This window comes from Rhinopithecus bieti, unplaced genomic scaffold (genome assembly GCF_001698545.2).
Source record: "Rhinopithecus bieti isolate Rb0 unplaced genomic scaffold, ASM169854v2 scaffold_4781, whole genome shotgun sequence".
NCBI classification, from domain to species: domain Eukaryota; kingdom Metazoa; phylum Chordata; class Mammalia; order Primates; family Cercopithecidae; genus Rhinopithecus; species Rhinopithecus bieti.
This window is the reverse complement of record NW_016805181.1, coordinates 3,325,900-3,346,533: the sequence shown is the minus strand read 5'-3', so window position 1 is coordinate 3,346,533 and position 20,634 is coordinate 3,325,900. Positions and strand designations below refer to the sequence as shown.

Below are 20,634 nucleotides of genomic sequence, written 5' to 3'. Positions count from 1 at the left end.
CCTCACAACAATTTTGCGATATACATTATAATTTGGATTTAACAAATAAGACTGGGGCTCAGGGAGATTAAATTATTTGACTAAGGCCATGAAGACATTAAGTAGTGGAATTAGAATTCAAATTTGGTTCTGACATATAGTCCAGTATTTTTCCATTTTCCCATGTTGTTGGTGTTTGATCTTTAGATTTTTTTTTTCAAAACTTCCATTTTACACCTTAAGAACCAGACTTTGAGGAATGAAGTAACTTGCCCAAGTTCATATGAAAACAAAACAAACTCAAATCTAAATCAAATTAACTGCCCTTGTTTTTTAAAATTATGTTACCACTGCAACATAATAGCAATCACTGCTAATACGATGTATGCCATATTTTAATTTTTTCTATTAGTTTTAATTGTATGAGGTTAAAGATATTTTATAATATTGTCATTTTTCTGAATTTGAGATAATTTTGAAGTTACAGATTTTCTTCCTTTTCATATGAGAAACTGCAGAACTGTAAACATGTCAGTGGGGAAGATTCAGAGCCATTAGTCATTAGCCACTTTGGCACAACTGTGGTCAAATATCCATCCAGGAACAAAATGGGAATGCTCTCAAAAGATCAGTTGCCAAAGCACTTCAAGAAGTTTCCACTTAATAACAAGGTCAGCCTTCTTGGTCTACTATTCCATTTTTCCTTTTTCTTTCCTCCTTCCCTCTTGCTCTTTCTTTCTCTCTTTCCCCTCCCCTCTTTTATAGGAAACTAATATTCACTGAAGATCTTGTATATGCAAGAGACTGTTCTAAGCACTTTCAGAGACATTATGTTTATCCTTACAATTAATCTCAGGAGTACGATTTTCATTTTCCAAAACTTAGACAACTTGTCCAGAGTGATAAGGCCCAACTTTAAAGCCACATCTCTTTAATCCACAATATACTTCTCTCTAGTGAGATGCAGTCATGTCTCACATAAACAGGCTGCTATCTTTTCAACAACTGGGATGGATGTACAGACTTAATTGACACCCTGATTCAAAAAAACTATAAAAATACTTAGGAGATTTGAACATTGGCTTTATATTTGATGATATTAAGTGATTTTTTTTTTTTTGCTGTGTTAATTGTATTGTGGATATATGTAAACTATTACACACAAGATGATATGTCTAAGATATGTCTTAATTCTTTCAAATCAACCCATTAGAGAGAGGAAGGATGGGGACAGAAATGAAACAAAGTGGCCTTAATACTGATTAACATTGGGTGATGGGTACACGAGGGCTTATTATATTATTCTCTCCAAATATGTACGCTTTCCCTAATAAAAAAATTAAAAAAATAAAAAGACGTGTGTAGGTTGGTTGTAGTTTGGTAGAACAAGAGGATTTTGGGTTCGAACAACACATTTATGACTTAATATCTACGTGACCTTGGGCAAATTACTTTCATCTCAGAGACACAATTTCTCAGTCATAAAATGAAGCTTACCTTGCAGACACTTACCTTGCAAAGCTGTAAGTAATGAAGTAACGTGTGTAAGTATCCAACACAGAGCACTGTACATGCTAAGTTTTTTTTTTATTTGTTTTTTGTTGTTTTTTTTGAGACGGAGTCTCACCCTGTCGCCCAGGCTGGAGTGCAGTGGTGCGATCTCGGCTCACTGCAAGCTCCGCCTCCCGTGTTCCCCTAATTCTCTTGCCTCAGCCTCCTGAGTAACTGAGACTACAGGCACCCGCCACCACGCCCGGGCTAATTTTTTGTAGTTTTTAGGAGAGACGGGGTTTCACCATGTTAGCCAGGATGGTCTCGATCTCCTGACCTGGTGATCCGCCTGCCTCGGCCTCTCAAAGTGCTGGGATTACAAGGGTGAACCACCGAGCCTGGCCTTCTTCTTCTTTTTTTTTTCTTCATAAAATTGCTAGCTATTATTATTAAGGCATACATGATCTGTGCTTTCATTTACCTGCTCTTGAGACCTAGCCTAGAGATGACTTTCAATATTCAGATTAATTCAGTTTTGGCTAACAGCCAAAGACAAGTGATATAGGTAAGCCCTTTATGTACATGGTCTTCTACTGAGCACCTCTTTGGAAGAATGTCAGCTTTCCCAGTTTCTCCTATGCCACTGGTGACTTGAATCTAGATCAATTTCCTCTGTCCTCTTCCAGTTCATATGGATTTCTTCTAAACCCATACCAGCAATTCTGGCCTAGGCCTCTTGTTTTAAGAATGAATCATATACCATTTTATATTATTCCTTGTATAGCCACTTTATCAAAGTATTGGCTATATTATTCTCTCATCACTGCTACAAATATGCTCTATCATGCCTCCCTTCCCCATCCCAAGATGATATCTTGGACTGATTTATATTTTTTCAGTCACTTTTAGTTATCAGAGAAGTTGTTGTTTCTAGATATTTAAAAAGTTTAGTCTAACTTAAATATAAATTTCCACTCTACCAATTCAGTCTTTCCTTAACTAGGATTTCAATCTAGCAGTGGGGAGAGGGGGTAATCTGTTCTTTTGTCCTGCTTGCTTCCCTCTTCTATTATTTGCTCTGCTGCTTCTAGGGAGGGGGCAGAGAAGGGGACTATATAGGAAATGGACAAGGTCTTACTTGACTGGTGCCTGTGTAACCTGGCACTCTGTGAGTCTGATGCCCAAATGCTTTGCCATTACCCTGGGGTGTTTGAGGACTCTTTAACAACTCCTGACTGGGAAGTTCCAAACTTCACAATTTATTGATGGGTCAATGCACAATTGACTTACTGCTCCACCTATTCTGCTGGCCTCAATGATACTGCTCTCTAAAGGGGACTTAGACATGTATCAGACATGATTTCTTCCCTCAAGAAATTTCCAGTTTTATGTGAGAGCTGGCATGTGTACAGCGATTATGTGTTTAGATGTGCTAAGAGGACTGAGAAGTAACTTTTGGCTGCATTCCCTTAGAATGACTGGGTTAGGATATCTAAGGAAGGTTCAGATTTTTATCATCAGAGCAGCTCCTGTGAAGTGATTTCCATAGTCCTTGAAGAAAACTCATCTCTGTTCATGAGTTCAAGAGCTTATCCAAGACAGAGTACCTGTGTTTGCATGCACATGTGGGTCTCTTTTGTTTCTCCTGTTGGTCTTACTGTCTTTACATTGTTTGGATCTGTATATGCATGCTGATTCCTGGAAGGGAAGTCCCAGTTACCCTCATAGGCTTTTCTTAACCCCAGTAGGATGAAAATCTTATTTCCAAAGCTTCCCTGCTAGAACAACACATAAGCTTGACTGTGGTTGCTTTTGTTTCCACAAGGGTCTCTTTAGAAGCCAAGACATGCTCACACCACTGAGAAATGGCTGTGGGCTCAAGTTCTACAACCACAGCATGAGAAATCCAGAGGCAAATTTAAAAGATACAGATGTGTCTCAATTTAGGCTTTTCCTTCTAGATTATTTTACTTCAAAATCATTTTTTCAATTTAACTGTGAAGACCTAGTTATCATAGATCTATCATTGTATCCCAGGACCTACAGTAGGGGCGGGGAGAAGACAGGGGACTTATTTTAGCAGATATAACCGTAATATAATAATTTGCAGAAGATCAATACTTTGATTATAAATCACCTTTTTTAAATCTCAAATTTTAAAGTTGAATGATATAAACAATAAATTCTTTATTGTCACATGCTATTATGCAATCTGTGGAGTATGTTCACAATAACTCATAACTAGAAAGGGCAGGTGATATCATACTTATTCTCACATGAGGAAACTAAAACTCAGAGAAGTTAAGTAAGTCTTCCATGGCCACACACTATGATGCCTAAAGCACAGGTGTGATGCCTAAAACACACATCTAATGACTACTAAGTTTGTGTACTTGCTATTACATAGTTCAGCTTTTGTCTTTCTAAACCAGTTTTTCCAACTGAGTTCTTCAGAACGACAATGAAATGTTGATAAGTATATTTTCACATAAGTTTCCTGTACAAACAGGTGTGGAAATATACAATTAATCAAAGCTAAACAGATTCAGTGGTCTTTACCACAGGACCACTCAGACTTATTATTAACATGAAAATGAGCACTGGGAATATCTAAGAGTGGGATGTAGTAAGCATTTTCCCCCAAAGAAGCATTTCAAAAAACTCTTTGTTTCTATAAAGATATATTTCCAAAACCCTGATAGGTATTCTTACCACTGAATTTAAACCATCCTCCCTTTCATCCATGCACTTGATCTAGAATGAGGAAATTTCAATAGGGCTTCCTTTTTAATGCTATCTTGCAAGTAATGATTTGTTATAAAGCTATTACTCTTAAATATTTTGCTTAAAACTGCACAAAACAATCTATTACAGTACATTGAACATATTGTGTATATATCATGTATGTATGTATGTATCCATCTCTCTGGATGTATGTGCATCTCTACCTCACCCCTACTTTGAGTACCATTCTCTGCACTTGGTCAATCTGCGTTAGTGCACACTTCTACAAACACTCAGGAAATGAAGGTTCTGATAGGCTAAACCTGATCTGAACATGTTCTGCAACATGTGTTGTGTGTATGGTCCCCCTTTTCTGTCATTTATTTGGTGTTATTTGAGAAGCATTTGTTTGATAAACAAAAGATATGCAAGTGATATCGCCAGATCCTGCATAAGAGTTGAGGTATAGGCATCTCCTGGAGTGTTTAACAGGTGCTCAGGGCACCTTGGGGGAAAAGGTAAAGGAAAAGAGAGGATAAAAATCAGAAGATAATTAAGCACTGTCAGATGTCCTCTGACATTATTTATGAAGAGCACCACAGAATCACTGGAGCTGGGAGGACTGTTCATCAACTGAACGTTAGTCACTAGAGGCTCTGAAAACTTTAGCAGAAAACATGTCTTAAACAAATGAAAGAGGTTTTCTAAACAGATGCAGGAACGCAGGCCTAAGGTAGGGCATTGATTCAGTTAACACACCCTTTCTAGGACTGCACTCACCATGCTACCTGGGATAAGTGTATGTTAGCTATTATTTAACTATGAGCCAATTAGGACAAATATACTTGGGAAAAAATGCAGCAGGACATCTAGAACACTAACCTAGGAGAAACGGTGAAATGTAGACTGAGAAGGTGGTCAGAAAAGATAAGATGTAGGCAGGAGAAAAGATTGGGGTGTGCAGGGGGAGAAGGAATTATTTATGTTCCAAGTTCTTTCAGGTATTATATACACATTACTATATTAGGCCTTCAACATTCATGTAAGATAACTGCATTATCCCTATTTTCATCAGTGAGAAAATAAACTCAAAAGATTAATTAGAACAATAACCCTACTCAATTCTGTGAATCATCCAGGAGTTGTCCTATTATACAAATAAATCTCAGAATTCAGGTGCAAGTTTTGTAGATTTCAAAAAGAGAAAAAGATGCCCTTTTTTATCTACAGATTAGAAATATACCTGAAATTTCCTAGGAAATTGGGCAGGAAATAGAGGAAGAAGGAGGGAAATCCTGAAGGAAATTGAAAAGGCTCTTTGAGGAGTTAAGAACAGTAAGGCCATTTTGGATTTGATGTGTGTGGGGATGGGGGGTGGGGGAAATGTGCAGAGGGGCTAGAAACATTTTTTTGGGTTCAGTAGGAAAGAGCAGTTGGAAGGTATCTTTTCTTTATTGTAAAAGCCTGGGAGAAAAGAATGAAAGAGTAGCTCATAGAAGACTCTTCCCACAGATACACATTGAATGATTAGTCATGAAATAGGTTGGAAAAATAGAGGAGGTGTGGGGAGAGTATCAGATAGAAATCCTGTTTTGGGAAAGTATTAAAAGATAGAAGTATCACAGTATAATATTTAACCAAAAAATCAGGGCTCCTGAAATGTTTTTTATTGAAGTTCAGTGATCAACTGTGGGTGCAGGTTGGGGGAGAAGGGAAACATGTTATTTAGCTACACTGAACAGTAATTCATAGATAATCTTAAAATATATCCAATAAGGAAATAAACTTAAAAATTTCCTTTCAGTTCCATATTCAGGTCACAATTATATGCCGGCATTATATAGCAGGGTGATGATGATAAAGTAAAGGCATAATGGAAAGGGGACGCATTTAAAGAAGGAATAAGGGAAACAAAATTTGAAGTCTTAGTGGAGGTATTTATTTCATTCTGAAATAATTCTGTGCATTCATACCACCTTTTCATTTCACTTGACTTAAAATTGCATTTATCTGTCTTCTCCATTAGGCATAAATTCTTAAAGGCTGGGATTGTATCTTACTTAATTTTGTTCTACAGTGACTACACAGAGCTTGGCACACTTACTCAATAAATCTAAGTTTTATAAGGTAGGGTAAGCACTGTAAACTGTTCACTATTTGATTCCTTATTTAGAAGTTCTGCAATGAATGGAGATTGCTTCAACTCAGTGACCAAAGTGTCTTATGAGCTATTGATTTCTGATTAAAGTGATGCTAATGATAAGGATAAATATTATTTATTATACATTTTCAATAATAAGCCATTATATTCTTTACATATATAATCTTCTATTTTCTGTTCAAGAATCCTGTGAATTACTATTAGAAACTGAGGCTGAGAGTTTAAACAATTTATTCAAGGTCACAGAACTAATAAACTATGGCCCTGGGAATTTTTGTCTAAGTATTAATATACCTAGCTTGAGAACTTTGTACTTCCTCTCATAATTTTCTCTGAGCCAACTGAAATCACAGTTAGAAGTTTTCCCATTCACAAACTAAAAATGAGGAAAGACTAACAGTTTAGTGGTTTTCATCTCACTCTGAAGAATCAATACCTTTATAATCATTTAAAAGAATAACAATTTTATACACAGGATTTAAGTTTACTTCACAATTTCCTTTCATTTTCATAAAATTTTCATATGAACAAGAAAGCAAAAAACATCAAGCACTTTATATAAAGTTACAGAAACTCTTGAACTTCTGGAATTAACAAAATTGATAGTCTTCCATTAACTCATAACATCAAATGCCAAGAATTTCAGCAAACAGAACTTGCTAATTGAAAGTGAGCCTTGTGTAGCACTACTTGATACATTAAAAGCAAAAATATTATATTAATAAGATTTCAACTTTATTAATAATGCTTAATGGGTCTCCAACGGGACATTTTACTCAAAATTTAAAATTGGAATTCAAGAAATCAGAAACACACTAATCACAAATTACTAAAACCAATGCAAAATGTAAAACACTAGTCTCCTGTAGCACCAGGGTTTACAATTTCAAGAATTCTTGAATTGCAAAAAGATCCTAAAATATAAGGTAACAGAAATATTAGGATCTGTTGATTTACATTAGAAAAAATTCACCCAGGTTTCAAAGTACATTTAACATGTTAATGATTTGCCAAAAAAAACCCAAAAACTATTTACACAAAGCTCCTCAAAAGTTCATAGTCTTTCAGAGCCTAAGAAATAATAAACAAGATCCAAAAAAATGAGGAAAAAATGTACTTAAAAAGTGAGAGATTTCTATTCTCAGAAAAGTACTATATGGGCAACAATGAATAGGATTCTCTCTATGGATTGATGATAATTGCAGATAAATTTAACTGATTTGTTAACACTTTGCCTTTTATGAGCAATGCCTCATAAAATAAAATCTATTTTAAGTAAAAGAGATCTACTTTCTACAAAAGTTCAGTAATTATTGTATTAGGTACATTGAGCTTGAAGACCACTTAGTGAATGAGAGTATTCCAAGTCTTAATTGTAATTTAGAACAAAAGGAAATAGAATGCTCACCTGGAAATAATCCAACAGATCCTGGGAATTACCATGCATTAAAAAAAAGAATAAACAATTGATGGTTACACAGCAGGTCATCTGTGTTAGGACTGCAGTAAATAAAGTAAAGAGGTGGAGAAATCCAGAGAAAGTGTAAGAATTGTGAAAATCACCCGATCTGCATGCTTTAAGTTAGCTGATAGGGGTATAGAACAGCTCGTGAATGTATTCACAGGAACCTTATTATTAAAGTGTTAAACCTCTTTGAAGATTCCTCAGTAATTTACTATTCCATTTCTGTTTCATTCATTAAATAGTTTCTAAAGCATCTCCAAGACCCTTCCATTAGTAAAAGTTCTCAATGATTTAAGCTGGGAGCAACACAAACTATTTTGATTCATTTAAGAGAGCATAAGTTATCTTTGGAAACAAACTGTAAATGAGAAATGCATTGCTGTGGTCCCCTCACAGTGTGAACATGTTAAAATAATTTCATAGTTCAAGGGAGCATGATCTAAGTAGAGCACATAGCTACCACAATCTAGATTTATATTCACTCTTTTACTTATCAATATTCTTATTCTTGTAAATAGGTAAAATACTTTATCTTTTTTCTTATTAAGAGACAAAAGGAGGATATACATGCAAATCGATTTAAAAGCATCCTTAGAGGTATTAATATAATGCTTTAATATCTTTACAAAAAATAAATCATAAAATAATTTTTTTGAGACAGTGTCTCACTTTGTCACCCAGGTATAAAATAATTTTAATATAGTTTTTTCTCATTATTAACGAAGATATTTAAAGAAATGTTAATTGTGCATACAGTTTTAGTAGAAATTTAATTTTTTGATATAATTAACAAGGTACATGCAACTGATTCTTATTAGAACAAATATTTAATTGACAAATATTGAGTTTCCACTATAAAAGACATTGTACAGATATTGTGGAAATATTTTAAAAGGTCATTAAAATCATTGCTCTTCTAGGCAGTGAATTCATATTGTAGGGGCATCTTTGAGACAAAAAGCTTCCTGAAGATACTATTTTTAAAAATAGATTGGAGGGATGGATTAGGTGACTTATATGGATCTTGTCCAGCTCACATATTCTATTAATCATATGAATTAACCATTGGGACAGCAAAAATATCAATCATTCTTTAACATATGTCTGTACCATTTGATACTTTAGGAAAATTAATATGTTTATATTTGCTATACATAATGAAGATGGACATTGTCAATTTCAACCTTAGATTAATTAAATGTAATCATTTCTGTGAAGAGAGCCTTCCTATTTTCCTAAATAATCACTAATTTTAGGAGCATAGAAATCACTCAAAACAAAGAAAAAGACCTTGAGAACAGTGAAAATATATTGCTATTGTCAATTAGGAAACCACATGTTTTATACTGATGCTGAACTGTTATTCTGTGAAACTCTCTAGGGAGCTTCTCCACAATGTTTGGAATTCATAACTACATGCAACCCAAATAGAAAATCTATAGCTTGCCCAGGACGATATTCCTGATGTTGTAATCCTACCACATGTGACTCACATGTAATGGGGAGGTGATTCACAGTGTAGTAAATCAAAGCAGGGCACTTAGCAACTACAAATCTCCACATCTCTGGGAAGGCTGTCTGGTGTTCAGAATACCCTGGAATGGGTATTCTGCAAGGGTATATGAATGGGTATATCAGCAAGATCAGGTAACATCTAACTAACCCAAGAGCATTTGTCAGAAACAGACTCTATCCAAGACAGAGCTCATCCCAATTCAGTAAAGATTTACCGACAGAGGAGGGGTTAAATTAAATTGTTCATTGGTAAAGGTGTTGAGAAACTCACCACCTTGCTTCTTAAAAGCTTCAACAACTTCCAAGAGTAGTTACCTAATCTTTGAAATGAGAAAGAAACTCCAACTGGGCCTTCCTCTGGTTTTGCATTCCAGTCATCAAGCTCCTCCTTTCCTAATGCCTCAGCTTTTTTCAGGTAAGAATCCTTAGTATTTCCGCATTTGTGGTAGTTGTGAATATCTTTCTGAGTGCCTGGGAGATTATATTTTTGGAGAAGAAAACAGGAAGGCCTAGACTATCTTTAGGAGGCGTAGAATGTTATTGTATAGGCACTCAGGGAATTTTTATGGAAGAAAGGGAGAAAAGGAGGAAATGGAGAAAGCAAAAGAGGAAAAAAAGGAGAAAAAAACAGGAGGAAGGTGGGAAGTCCAGTCAGGCAGGTCATCTTGTCTGCTTTGCAGTCCTCATCCAGCAAGATGAGAGCAGAAACTGCGCAAGAATAAAACAAAAGATCTGCCTGAGGAAAAGCTATGCAAATACTTTAAAAGCTTTAAAGGATGAAAACGTTGCACTACTCTCCTCTACAGCACAACTTCAGGTTAAACCAGTCAAGCCTTCTTCCCTCGGTCTTTCTGTCCCTTCCCTTTCCCTTCTCTGCAGGTGGCTTTATCTGGAGGATTTCCAGGAAGGCTGGAGACAGGCATCTCTAATTTGGGTTCTGCCTCCTAGGAGCCAGAGGAGAGTTGGTAAAGTCCACTCTGGGTTTTTCCTGCAGTTTCCTCACTCCATGAAGTCCTAATCTCTGCACCTGCAGTGGTTTTGGAGGAGGATAGATGGGGAGAAAAGTGGCAATGTAACTGCAGTGTCTTTGAAGGCTGGATTCCCTGAAGAATTTTGGGGAACAGAGCAGGGGAAGGATGGAAATGGGCCCTGGGCAGTTCTCAAACAGGAACTGCATATTCTGATACGCTAGTGCTTCCCCCAAACACCAAGGATTCGAAAGAAATTGACTGAGATGCAGAGGAGGCCAGAAAAGCCAGACTAAACATCTAATGAGGTGGGGATAGTAGAGGTGAGGGGGCAATAAAAAAGAGAGAGAAAGAGACCTTACAAAGACAAAGAGAGGCAAGGAAGAGAAATGAAGTGGTATAAAAAGGGACCCCAGAGACAATCTCAAAAGATGTGCTGGAGAGCAGACAGTTATTTATTTGAAGTCTGCAGCAATGTCCCTGAGACTGCTGAAAATGAAGGAGAGAAGGAAACATTTACACTCAACATTACTTTTTAATTGTTTATTCCATAGACTAGAACTTAATTGACTTTTCTCTAGATCCATGGTTCTGGGCCTCAGTTTCCTCATCTACAAAGTAAGGGGTTTGGACTAGATACCTTACAGGGTCTCTACCTAACTTGATCCTCTCTGTCAACCTATGAGCCAGGAACTCCAAGACCAAGGATTTATTAGTTTTGATACCCAATTCCCCCCTTTTTCTTCTACCATCCCTCTTTCTCGATGCAGTGCCAACACCTGCACCATTCATTGAACTGATGCCAATGCTCAGTGATGGCTCAACTGTGACAAATGATTAGTCCTTCTGCCCTGGAGTAAGGAAAGAAGGAATAGACAAGGCAGTACGATTTATACTTTGGATTTCCAATGAGAGGTTCTTCTTGAATTTTCAATTACAAATTTCATGCATTTAAATAAATTATAAATTCCTTTGAGGGGTTCCAAATGGTTGGACTGATCAAAGGCCAAAGAGCCCTATTTGATGGCCCCCATACCTGATTTGAGGGAAAATTTATTTCATTTCATCCCCCAAATTGGATTTGCTTATTTCGTGGAAATCCAGCACGCACTAGTCATGCTTTTTTCTCATCTTTCTGCCTCATGCCCATTCTGCCAACCTGCTTCAGTGCAGCATTTTCTGGGGTTATTAAACACCCAAGGCTTAATGAGAGTGCATTCATGAGTAAGTTCTTCAATGATTCAGGATCACCCCCTACTCCCCACCCCCCACACACAAACACACGTAGGCAGTTTAAATGATAGTGGGGGTAAAATGTGTTTTCACAAGAGTTTCATTTTAAATTTGTCTCAATCTGAAATTCCTTTAGAAATTAAAATCGATATTAATATGTAGAAATAAAACTCCCCAGCTTCTCTTGCCTTCAAGTGGAAAGTGATACACAAATAGTATGTACTTAGTGTTTTCCACACCCACCAACAATTCTATTTTATTTTAGTTTCCAAAATATGGACAGGAGGGCAACTCTAGAAAAATGGATTCCCACTCTGGCATCTCACAGGGCACTGATCAGGCAATGCTAAGCACTCATCATTTCCACCACTCAGGGAGCATCAACCTCTCCTCGCTCCTTCCCCATACACATTCTCATACCCCTGAGGGTATTCAGCATTCTGATTTCCACTCGGGGTTTGACCTTGCAAAGACTCTTCCTTCTTTCAGTTTCTGGGCAAGGAACAACCCATTTTAACTCAAAACACAAAACGACCTTTTATCCTTTAAAGAAATACTACCGAATGTAACACACCTTGATTTACATTTTTTAACCCCAGATTCCAGATGGCGAACACGGAATGTAAAGGCAGGTAACTAGTTTGGGTCTGACAGTCCCCATTCAGCGACCGAGTCTGTGACTCCGTTCAAAATCGACAGTGCAGTAGAGCATCTTTCCCTTTTCTGCCCATTCACCATTGTGACGAAAAATCAAAAACGAAAAAATTATCTACTCATTTCTGAATACTGAGAGAAATGTGCTCATTTAGCTCCTGACTCCGTGGATCTTAAACACTAATATCCCGCTCAGAGATCAACCATGATTTCCATACCAATCTCATCCACTCAGTTTTACTTAGCAAACACCTTTGCTGCCCTTCCACAGTGAGAAAAATGGTGCACCAATCCCACGGATGACAGGTTGCTACTCGACTGCACCCGCTCAATAGTTTTATTAGCAACCGGAAAACTTCACAATCGGTCAATTAGCTGCTTAAATCTGTCTAAGACAAACTAAGAAAGCATCTCAGTTTCACCTGTCTTAAATCTAGTCTAAGACAATCCCCCAAACACGCCGCATATAAACACTCCCCCTTCCCCCACCCACAATATTCCAAAAGATCCCCCATGAACTAACAGCACGTTCAGATCGCCAGCATTAAGCAAGGCAATTGTCACCATGCATTTAGACGCATCTATGCAAAGCAAAGTATGTGACAATAGCCAAAGCATCTCTCTGACAGTTGGTTGCATTACACATGCAGAAATGCAACGAAGATTGTATTTTCCACTTACAGTTATAGCGCTGCGCACGGTCACTTAACGAAAATGATAAAACTCAACAGTTCTTTTTAAAAATATATATTTAATTCGGGTAAACGCTTAAGCGTGTGTGGTTCTCTCTCGCTCTCTTTTTCTCCGGAGCTCTGGGCTGCTTAAATCCCTCTTGGATCGCGCCTAGCAAGCCCAGCCGCTGCCGCAACACGCTCGGGTAAATCTCTGCTGCAGATTGGGAATCCCATAGAAAATCTAGGGTCCCTGGAGCTGGATGCGCAGGCGCGCGAGCCTCCGCCTCTCCAGGCACCCCCTCCCCTTTCCTCTCTTCCCTCCTCCCTCAGCTCCGCAGCCCCAGCTAGGAGAACTCGGGAGCCTGTGACCAAAAGCCGCCTGGCGATGGCGCATGCTCAGTCGGAGGGGCTCGGAGTTTCCACGGGTGGATTCCACGTCTCCAGATTTTAGCAGAAACTCAAAAGGAAAGTAGATAGGAAAAGGGAGTCCGACTATCCAAGCAACCCGCACCTGGACGGGCGCGAGGTAGTGCGGGTTGGGCTCGCCACGCCCCGCGGTTACCGAACCTGGTGGCTGAAGGCCGAGGCCAATGATGGAACACGTGGAGCCGCTTTTCCCGCTGCTCTCTGTCCTAGCCGGCCCCCGGCCCACCCTTTGTCAGGCTGTAAGGTGAAGGAGAAAACTGCAGAAATCTCCGAAGGAAGACTTCCCAGCAAGCTGTGAGCTCGTCTACCTGGTTTACTGAAGGAACGGTTATGATGGTTATTTTGTCATGGGCCATTTCATCCGAGGGTCTTCTGCAGAAGTATTGGGAGCCGGGTCCTCCAGCACCCAGTGCCCCGGACAGTCTCAGTCCAGAACGGCGTTGGAAAAATGTGTGTTAAAAGGAGATGGGATCCGAGGCTTCTTGCCCTGTGTACCCTGAGGCAAGCGCATTCTGTATGCACTTAAGTGTTTTTAAAATATGCTTTGCATCTGGGGTGGGAGGGGGTGGGTGAAAGGGCGGGAATGAACCATTTTGCGAATCCACGTTTAAGGGCTCTGATTAGGCCACGGTATAAAGCCCCATTTGTGTCCTTGAACAACTAACAGGTTTGCCAGCCCTCCCCCGGCTCCCCATTGGCCTGCCCCAAAGCCTAGAAGGCTTGGCAAGAAGTAGTGCCCAATAAATGTTTGGTCGGTTGCTTCCATACCAGAAAAGCAAGGAGAATTCCCAGATGTTCCCAACCAGACCAGTTTCCTCAAGTATGTATGTTGAACCTGCACTCATTCAACAATTATTCACTGAAGACTTTACAAAACTATTAGAAACTCTTTCATGCTTTGGGAATAAGTGCGGTTAACAAAACCCCCCTCCTGCGCTTTACATTCAGGTGGGAGTTTTATTTTCAAGGGAGGGAAGTTCTGGGGGCGCGATGAAGATCGCCGTTCTCCTTAAAGCAGAGCGCTGTACAATTTGCACAGCGTCTTCACACTGTACCTTATCACGTTCAGGAAAACTATAGAGTTGACCTACCCTTCGGTGCTGGGGGACACCAAGAGCGTCTCCCGTGGCAAATGAGCTCTAAATTGACAAATCTCCAGCTGCTCCTGGTTCCAAGTCGAGGAGTCCAGCTTTGAACAAACTTGAGACTACTTAAGTGGGCACCAGGAGAAACTCCGCCAGACAGGTCTGTGGCTATCGACAAGCTAAGTGACGGCCTCAGGCAGTGACGCCTAAGCCTCATTCACTGCCAACCTGGCCAGCCCAGAATCCAGGAACTGGCTTCCCGGGCAGGACGCCTAGGGAAGGTTGCGCAGAGCGGGGACGCGCTCTCGGGACTCCCGGGACACCGCCCGCGGCTGTCCCCTCACTGCAGGTCTCTTCCGCCGGTGCTGGTGACCGCGGAAACCCGGAGCGCGGAGTCGCGCGGACCAGGGCGCGCGGCCCCGGCGCGCTGCGGCGGCCGAGCACGTTTAGAATCTGGCGGGCTCCAGCCCTGGGCTCTGGAGCCGCAGTGCGCACGGCGCTGCGGGACTCCCGGGCGCGCCGGACTGCTCCTGTTTCCTGGGACCAGCGAGGGGAGTCCGTTCTGAATGAGTCACTTTTTCTTTTTAGCTAGAAAAACGACCTTCAAGGCTTTCAAAATCTCGTCTTTGGTCGATTTCCCCTACTACAGCATTTTACACTGGGTTCTCTGGTTTCTCTCTCGAGAACAGTTGATGTAATCTGTCCGCATCAACCCCAAGGGTCATGATGCCATTTCTCCGCTTCAACGAGATGTACCTATTTATTGCACCCTGGAGGTCTCTTTCGTGGCGGCGTTCGATTTTAGATAACTTACTTGCAACTTGTGTTTAGCAAAAAATGTACACTGATACTTTAAACCATGCTCTGTTGTAGGGTACGATTGACATCGATGCTTGCGCTTTTGTAAAGCAGCTTTGTCTAAGTGGGCGGGCAGATTTTTTAAAGTTCCATTTGCACTGCAGCGCTGTTTGCGTCCTAAATGCGATATTGTAATGTTTAATATCCAGCTATTATGTAGCTTTTTCTTTTTCAGCTTCTAATATTTTGTTGTGGTTTAATTTTTTTGGCATGCCTTTTAGTCGAGTTGTATATACGACGTCACAGTAAGAAAGCCAATTCTTTTTTTTTTTTTTTTTTTTTGAGAGCGGAGTCTTGCTCTGTCGGCCAGGCTGGAGTGCAGTGGCGCGAATCTCGGCCTCACCTGCAAGCTCCGCCCTCCCGGGTTCCCGCCATTCTCCCGCCCTCCCCAGCCTCCGAGTAGCTTGGGACTAGCAGGCGCCCCACCAGCCCCGCGCCCGGCTAGTTTTTTGTATTTTTAGTAGAGACGGGGTTTCACCCGTGTTAGCCAGGAGGGTCCGATCTCCATTTCCTGACCTCGTGATCCGCCCGCCTCGGCCTCCCAAAGTGCTGGGATTACAGGCTTGAGCCACCGCGCCCGGCCAAGAAAGCCAATTCTAAGACTCCTAAGGAATATTATCGTTTACATTACAGAAGGCAAATCCCCTCTTTAGGATGGGAGAATGTACTTGAAAGGAGGAATGTGGGAGGGTCCCTAAGAAGTGAGGGAGCCCGCTGTTCCTCCTTCAGGCATTTGCGGATGGCTCTGGTGATCACAAAAAAAAGGAGATTGCGCTCCCGGGCGGTCCTGTGGTAGAGGGACTGGAACACTGCCCCATGTTGAGTGAAGAATGCCATCAGCTTTACCAGTTGTCCCGTTACCTAAGGCCACGTCCCCAACTCTACAACTTTCACACACTGGATTTTGGGGGGGGGGGGGGGGAAGGGGGTATAGAGGAGGAAGAGGAAGGTGCTGTAGTTAGGGGCTTGTTTCTTCCTGTGTATCTGGTGGAATCCTAAATTCGCCAGAAATAACTGAAGAGCTATTTTTCCTCCTTCAGTTGCAAATTATGTTCTTTATAGAAATTTCTAGCCTTACTTCCACCTTATTTCTTCCCAGATTCAAACAAACAAACGAACAAACAAAACCAACAATAACTTTTCAGGTGTACAACACTCCATATAGTATTCCCACTAGCTTTGTGACGTGGACGAATTGAAAATGGAGAATGATAGTAAAAGTGTGAAATGCTAATAATGTAACAGGTCTAAGCTCGTAGTCCTGGGAACTCATGGTAATATTATTTATTAGAAATATTTGTGTGTAGAATATATGAGCCAAGAAGGGTGGAACTTAAGGCATGGGGATTTTTTTTTTTTTTAATTGGAAGAAAAATTGAAAGTCATTCTTAGAAAATGAAAAGAGACAGGAACTGAAGAATAGATTTATACTTGTTTATTCTTAAAGAATAATGATAGTAATTTACTTCTATGGATAGCATATCTTTATTTCAAAAGCAAAGGGTATTAATCATTACAGAAAAGATGTGTTATGTAAGATAATTATGTTACGTAAGTTTTTTTGTTTTTTGTTTTTGTTTTTTTTTGAGAGAGAGAGAGACAGGGATCTTGCTCTGTTGCCCAGGCTGGAGTGCAGTGGCAGGATCATAGCTTATTGTAGCCTCAAACTCCTGGGCTCAAGTGATCCTCCCGCCTCAGCTTCCCAAGTAGCTGGTACTACAGACACACACCACCACGCTTGGCTAATTTTATTACATTTTTGTAGAAACAGGCGTCTTGCCATGTTGTCCAGGCTGGTCTGAAACTCCTGGTCTTAAGCAGTCCTCCTGCTTTGGCCTCCCAAAGTGCTGAGATTATAGGCATGAGCCATCTTTTCCAGTCCTATTCTGACTTTTTAAATCTTTTTTTTTTTTTTGAAAGATGTAGATAGACCAACAAAATAAAATAACTTCCCTAAAGTCAAATAAGAAGTATCTCTTAGAATATAGCCCTACAGCATTTTTTCCTGACACATAGAATATTTCATTGTATGTGTTTGTGCCCCTTCTACATGTTTTTCTAAAATACTGAAAAAAATGTAAGACCATGATGCAGCGATTCCCATGCAGTTAATGGGCAAGTTTTAGGCATCCTTCTGCAGAGAAGGGAATAAAAATTCTAGTTTTAATGAACTTGACTGATCATGTCTCCCAGTCGTCCTTTGATTTCACTCTGCAATCCATGACTGGATCTAAATTCAGTCTGAAAGATCACTTTGTGTCTGTAGACACTAATTTCCTTAAAATTTGAACAATCCACAATAAAAATTGCATAAGGCCCTGCCAGATGAATCACCACGAAAGATTTAAGTTTCCTGGAAGTTTCTTGGGGCCACAGAAATAGTCATAGCAAATACAGGTGGTGTGCAGTCTCAAGAATAGAAAACATTTTATTCCATTTTCTCTTCTACTATTTGGCCTGACATATAGATTCATAGCAGTGCTCTGAAGCTGGAAATTTCTACCATTATCGTTAGTGGCAACACTCCATAAATGATGATAACAGAATTGCACTGTGCATGAGACCTGTTTCTTTCATTAATGATTTTTTAGGTGTCTTTATTGCTAGGCTATACTCTTTTTCAGTTGTGTGAATAGCCATTGCAGATAATATCATGGATCCATTTTGGGCGACCTCGGTAGTTGGAAACCATTGGGTCCAGAAGGGTCTTCAAAAACCCTTCTTGCCTAAAGCAGATCTTACTGATGTGTTTCTCCCTTTAATCTGTGTTTTCTTTAATCTAGAGTTTTTAATTAAACTCTCAACCTCAACAGAGATTCTTAGCATAAAATTTAAGAGAAAATATAAATAGTGATTTCTATGCCCCTCAGAGACAACCAACTAAAACAAAACTCACATTTTTTTTTTAACCAAATAGTTTAAAATTTTTATCCTGCCTGAAGAAGGAAAGAAACAGTGGGATCCCTCATTTATTTATTTCTTATTTATTTATTTGTATTCTTACCTTTAGAGTTCTTTTTATCATTTGTATTCTGATCCTTTAGAATTCATTTTATCATTCCTAAGGGTGTGTTCAAGAAGAGAAAGAAGGATCACTGGTGTTCTTAAATCCAGACATTCACCTTACTCTCCACTTTCTCCTTTAAAACTACCTATAGAACATCTTCATGTTAATTTGTTACAGATGCCTCAAACTCAGTATCTCCAAATGATTTTCTCCCCTGCCCCTCTGCCTCCTTGGATCTGTTCTTCCTCCTGTGCTGCCTAGCACTTTGACGATGCCCACTATCAACCCAGTCCTCTAAATTAGAACCTTGGATGTTACTTCGGCTTCTCCCTTTCTCTAATTCCCCATCACGTCATTGACTGAATCCCGTGAATTCCATTTTCTGCAAATTAATTCCTCACTGCCACTGTATTAGTTCAGCCTCTCATCATCTCACTCTTGGAACACGTGTTCTTTCTCATTCTCCTAACTGTTGCAAATAAAATCACCTCACTTCCTTGAATAAAATCATTAACTGGTTTCTCACTTTAAACAATATAAATTAAAATTCCTTAGCACAGCATGCAAAATCATTTTCTGGCTCTTGAGAGCCCCATCTCTTGCCACATCTTTTTAGTGCTCTATGCGCAACCATTCTATGTTACCTGCAGTTTACCAAATATGTAATAATGTTTCACTTCTCCGCACTTGTCCATATACTCTTTCCCTTTTCCTGGAAACTCATCCTTCCCTTGTCTTGCCTTTAAGGGTCTTATTAATCCTTCAAATTCAGCCAAAAAATTATTTCCCAGCAGAAGAATCTTTTCCTGCCACATAGCAGACGGTTTACAGAATTGTTGTGAAGATTAACTGAGATAGTATATATGAAAATACTTAACTAGGAAGCTCTATTTAAACATAAGATACTATATAACGACAATACATCTATTAATTATTAAATAAAAGCTAATGTCTGCTTTTCATTTCAAAAGGCAAAATAATATTACATTGATATGAGAAAAAACTCAAATCATTTTGATTGAATTTAAGGTTCTTAACTTTGATATGAAGAAACTTTGTAACTTTTAAGCATGAGTGTCTTCCACCTTGATTAAATTATTATTATGCAAATAATCTACAAACTATTTAAAAGCATTTATTAACTAAGTGATTTTTCAAGGACTTTTATTCAGTTATTCTTGTTTGTTTGTTTGTTTTTCTGGAAAGTAGGCATAAATTACAAGTGTAGAACTATATTAAAGTATCTTCTCTTTTATAGCTTTTAAATGACTTTACTATTCTTATGTTATTTGATTCACAAACAGAGAGCATTGCCCCCATTTCATAGGTGAGATCAACTCCTTAGAAAGGCCATATTACTGAACATTATGAACCTGATCAAAAAAAAAGAAGAAGAAGAGAAAGGCCACATTGTAATGCTTTCTAAAAAGTGAAGTGGTATAATGTGACGAAACTAGGTAGGGGCAACCCAGTAATGTAATACTACAGCAACTACTACCCTCCGATGCTGAAAAAAATGTGCTACTAGTTTCTATCTTTCCGAGTTTCAGGTTCTTGCTTGGGATAACAAGAACATGCAGTAATAGATTATAATTTAGGAAGAAGATGAATTACCAATACATACACTACTAGAGGAGAAAACCAAAAATATTTGGCTTACTTTGTTTTCCTTGATTAGGAAACCAGAGTATATAAAAACAAAAAGTCAAATAGTGTTGGTTATTCCACTAATAGTTCATAGTCTAAAATACCATGGAAAAGTTTGCACTAAAATTAAAAATTATGTACTTACTAAAGCATTTTTTTTTTTTTTTTTTTTTTTTTTTCTGAGACGGAGTCTCGCTGTCTCCCAGGCTGGAGGGCAGTGGTGCCATCTCGGCTCACTGCAAGCTCTGCCTCCCAAGTTCACGCCATGCTCCTGCCTCAGCCTCACGAGTAGCTGGGACTACAGGGGCCCGCCAGCATGCCCGTCTAATTTTTTGTATTTTTAGTAGAGATGGGGTTTCACTGTGTTCGCCAGGATGGTCTCGATCTCCTGGCCTCGTGATCCAACCGCCTTCGGCCTCCCAAAGTGCTGGAATTACAGGCGTGAGCCACCGCGCCCGGCCGCATTTTGAAAATTTATACATTTTACCTCAAAACTCAGAGGCATCAAGAAATTCATTTTCATTTATGTTGCTTGAAATCTAACAAAGAAGGAAGAAATTCTATTGGAAAATCCTATGGAGTAATATTTCCGAGGCTATCTACTGATATTTGGTGATAGAGATGTGGTTTACTGTGTCATTTCAGACTGGTTTGGTGTATTTTGGATTTTAATGAAAGAAAATTAAAGCGAAATCAGTAAAACGTCATTTATAATTAGAGCATCTTCAATTTTCTACACTGTACATA

General features: G+C 39.3%; 1 protein-coding gene across 2 annotated transcripts in view; it reads right to left on the bottom strand.

The window, feature by feature from the left end:
* VSNL1 (visinin like 1) overlaps positions 1–13,292 on the bottom strand; it is a 112,680-nt gene extending 99,388 nt beyond the window's left edge. Inside the window, exons 1-2 of one of the 2 annotated variants that reach the window (XM_017871420.1) lie at positions 12,872–13,292; positions 7,764–7,784 (exon numbers count right to left, since the gene is read on the bottom strand). The gene's annotated coding sequence lies outside the window, so the exon portion shown is untranslated. The remainder of the gene's footprint in view (positions 1–7,763; positions 7,785–12,871) is intronic. The other variant, XM_017871419.1, reaches the window with a different exon arrangement.
* Positions 13,293–20,634: the final 7,342 nt, after the last annotated feature.